This window comes from Mus pahari, chromosome 8, assembly GCF_900095145.1.
Source record: "Mus pahari chromosome 8, PAHARI_EIJ_v1.1, whole genome shotgun sequence".
In the NCBI taxonomy this organism is placed as follows: domain Eukaryota; kingdom Metazoa; phylum Chordata; class Mammalia; order Rodentia; family Muridae; genus Mus; species Mus pahari.
In genome coordinates, this window is record NC_034597.1 from 43,042,026 (window position 1) to 43,046,247 (window position 4,222).

At 44.4% G+C, this 4,222-nt stretch overlaps 1 pseudogene; it reads left to right on the forward strand.

Moving 5' to 3' along the window:
* The first annotated feature begins 3,209 nt into the window (after positions 1 to 3,209).
* On the forward strand, positions 3,210 to 3,676 carry LOC110325853 (annotated as a pseudogene).
* The last annotated feature ends 546 nt before the right edge of the window (positions 3,677 to 4,222 follow it).

Genomic DNA, 4,222 nt, shown 5'->3' on the forward strand with positions numbered 1-4,222 from the left:
TATCTAATTTCAGAGTGAAGCAGGACCCCCCCCCAATCCATACCAGTTTCCCTACAGGCTGAGGAGGGTGGACAGTCCATTGAGAGTTACAAAATACTTAGACTAATAAATAGACTCTAGTTGAGAAGGTTCCAGTGCAAAGAACATCCACATCTGTGTTTTCTGTGTAACAGGAGGAAATGAGGCCATCTCTATGCCAGGTCCTACTTTCCCAGGCCACTTGCCAGCACAAGCCTGCTCCTGCCCTCTGCTGACCACAAGGAGCTCTTACAGAACTCATTCCTCTGGGCTAACTCTTAGACCAAACTTTCTTAGCCTCCTGCAGGTGCCCAGCATCAGCCTCTTCTTCTCTTTCTGAGAGTACACACTCTGCAGGAGATCTCCACCTCAACTCTGAGGTTGACAGAGTGCTGTGTAGCCCTCAGATCTGGGAGTCACCAATCCCATCCTGTCAGCCTGCAACATCACCCCAGATTCTAGTCTTCGGTTGTGAAATGAAGGATCTATAATAAAAGACATCATAGATTCCTTCCATCTAGGAATCTCTCTAGTTCTTTGAGTCGCTGAAAAAATGTTGGTGCATGTGCATATGTGTGCATGTGTGTGCAGGAACAATATGGAGGGAAACAGATAATCATTTAATTTTAGTGTCAAGGATATCATCCTGTCAGTTGGCTTTCTTGTTTGGGGGTCTGTGGTAGAGAAATGCCCACGATGGGAGGCATGTGCTAGAGCAAAGCTGCTCAAGGTCATGGCAGAAGAAAGGAGGACAGGAAAGGGATCTGTGTCAAACTGCATCCTTCAAGGGCTAGACCACAGTATCCTAGCTTCTTCCTGCTGAGTCTTACTTCCTAAAGCTGAGCATCCACTCACAGCAGCACAGGNTGCTTACAACCTGGCTCATAAGCTGCATCTGGAAGTGCCAGTCTGGGACCCTAGAACTTCCAGCCTGAAGCAGAAGGACAGAAAATTACAATTCAATCTGGGTTTCTAAGCAAGTTCAAACCAAACCCAGGCTCTAGAGTGTAACCCTACTCAACACTTCTTGGAACTCCCCAAGAGATCCGTTCCCAAAAAACGGGTTACTGTTACAATTTTATAAATGTCGTCCACTGTCATTTCCATAGACAGCCAGAGCCCATGGCAGAGCTGTGTGAAATACTATGCTGACAATGGGAATCTGGCAAGTCGGTAGGTCACGAGTAGTCTTTGCAAGAGGATCCCAGGGTTGAAGAAATACGAAGTTTTGGACACAATCTCTCACCAATAGGATCTGCACAAAAGACGTCTATCAAATGGGGTAGCAAAATATTTACTGTGGCTTATAGGTCAAGTGAGGCAGTATTTCCTGAGACAATACCTTATGATATTCATCAAGTTTGGAAAAAAAACCCAAGAACTTATTACTAGTATATAACTCTGGCTGTACTTCACAACAGCAGTGTTAGCAGGTCTGAAGATGTGTCAGTGGGTTGGAATGCAAAGGAGGTTTTGAGAAAAAAACGTAGGCATTTAATCTGTTGAAACCAAAACTCTTCATCTATCTGATGCTGCAAATGTAGCTCTGTGACAGAGTGCACAAGGCTCCAGGTTCAAACCCCAGCACAAAGAAAAACAAATAAAAATTCTATTACATTTAGTGTATCTTTTTTTAACATGGGCTTATACTAACTCTGGCATCTTAGATAAAGTGGTGTTCTCCTGCAGATCCATGGTGTAAAACTGGACCATAAGTACTAACTCTGGAGCAAATGAGGGTAGAAGGAAATGTACAAAGGAATCTTTAACAGAAAATAATAAGGAGAGTACTGTGCACTATGCCATGAGAACAGTTTTTTGTTATTATTTATATATGCAATTTTTAAAGTTTATCTTTTAACTTTCACATGTGTCTGCACTCACATGTGCCATGTGGGTACAGGTCCAATTAAAAACAAAAACAAAAATGAGTCTAATTCCCCTGGAGCTGAAGTTATCTGCAGTTGTGACCTCTGGGTATCAAACTGGGGTCCTCTGGAAGGGAAAGAAACTGGAAGAGGGGAAACTCTCTTAAGCACTGACATCGTACCAATCCCTAAGACCTATTTTCAATTCTGTGTGTCTGTGTGTCTGTGCACATGTGTATGAACATGCCAACAGATGCTATTAGAAGACATGAGATGTCCTGAAATGGATCTACAGGCAGTGGTAAGCCACCCAGCATAAGTGCTGAAACCAAACTTGGGTCCTCTTGAAGAGCAGCAACTATTCTTAATCAGTGAGCTATCTCTGCACACTCCATCATATAATTTTAAAGATGAAAGACAGAAATATAAATGTCTCTTATGATTCTATCTTTCTAGGGCTTTGAATCTAAGTGTGTAGCCAGGCTAATTGAAAACGTGATCTGTCCATTATTGAAACACAGTCATGAAGTCTGCAGGAAATCTAACGGATTTCTATGTAGAGTTCAGATTCAGATTTCAAACTACCTGCACAAGAGGACTGGGAATTTGATTCCTTACAATGGAGCCAGCAGCACCATGGCTTGGCCAAGTGAAGAAACAGAAGGCTGGTTGCCCTGTAGGTGCAACAACAATATGAACCTACCAGTACCCCCTGAGCTAAAGTCTCTAGCTGCATATGTAGCTAAAGATGGCCTAATCGGCCATCATTGAGAAGAGAGGCCCCTTGGTCTTGTAAACTTTATATGACCCAGCACAGGGGAAGGCCAGGGCAAAGGAGTGGGAGTGGGTGGGTAGGGGAGCAGAGGCGGGGGGGGGGGNATAGGGAACTTTCAGGATAGCATTTGAAATGTAAATAAAGAAAATAATAATAAATAAAAGATATATAATTTCAAGAAAAAAAGGAAAAAAAAAGAAGACTGGTTGCACAAGCAGACAATGTACCAATCTGTGGGTTCTGCTTGTTGAAGACTCTGAACCATCAGCTCCACCCACAGAGCCTGCTGTATATCTATGGGCCCAAGTGGAGCTGACCCATTATCCCTGATTTCCAGGACAACCAGCGCTCAATTCCAGGGAAGCCACAATGCAGACTGGGTAAGACACTGACTGTCTAGGCCTGGGACAGGAGGGGCAGGTGCTGTGGTAGTTTCCAGGAAAAGTGGCACCATGGACCCACAGTGACAGCAGAGGGCCTTCAGGAGGAGATAGGAAAAACTGAGGCAAGGTGGGAGCAGTCACTTCTCTTCTGTCCTCACAGGAACCATGGGTCTGAAGCTGCTTGAGTCCCGACTTTGTCTCCTGCTGCTGCTGGGACTTGTCCTAATGTTTGCCTCTTGCCAGCGACCAACCCCTTCCCAGAAGTTTTACACCGAGCATATCTATAATAGTACCTACCCATGATGTGATGATGCAATGCGGGTTGGTAACAAGTATAGACCAAGATGTAAGGACATAAATACTTCTCCTCACAGAAGTTTTGCCAACATTGTTGGTGTGTGTGGCAATCCAAGTGGCTTCTGCAAAGATCATAAAAGTACAAACTGTCATAATAGTTCATCTCAGGTACCTATAACTGTCTGTAACCTCCAACTCTGGAAAGACCTTATACCCAATGCAGATACCAAATGACATGATCAGTGGAGTACTATACAGTTGCCTGTAAGCCCAGAACTCCACAGGACAGTCCCAGGTATCCAGAGGTTCCAGTTCACTTGGATGGGTCATTTTAGCTCCAGTGCCAGCACTTTGTACCTTCCCTCATCTCCTACTGCCAGGATCATAGCAGTGAAGAACCAATTCCTCGGCCTGCTCTCCATATCAGCACCTGTCCGCATGAAACCTGGTGCTGACTCCCTTTACTTTAGTTGAACAGGAATTTTTCTAATCAATAATCACTTTTGCATACAAATCTAGATTCCCTGGTATCTCTGTGTTTGACAGCATTGGGGAGAGAGGAAGGGAGAGAGACACAAACAGAGAAGTATGTGTTTGTGTGTGCATGTGCGTGTACATGTATGTATGCGTGCATGCATGCATGTATGTGTGCGTGTGCGTGTGCATGTGTGTGTGTGTCTGTGTGTGTGTCTGTGTGTGTGTCTGTGTGTGTCTTTTGAGGCAGGAACTCATACCAGTTGAGGCATCCAACCAGTACCTGGAAACAAATGAATCTGAGAAGAGATGATCATTTTTCCAGGAACTTCCTACATGACATCCATGAAGTTTCTGTGTGAGATAGAAGTGGCTGGCAGAGGAGACCAGGGAATTGGGATCTCTCA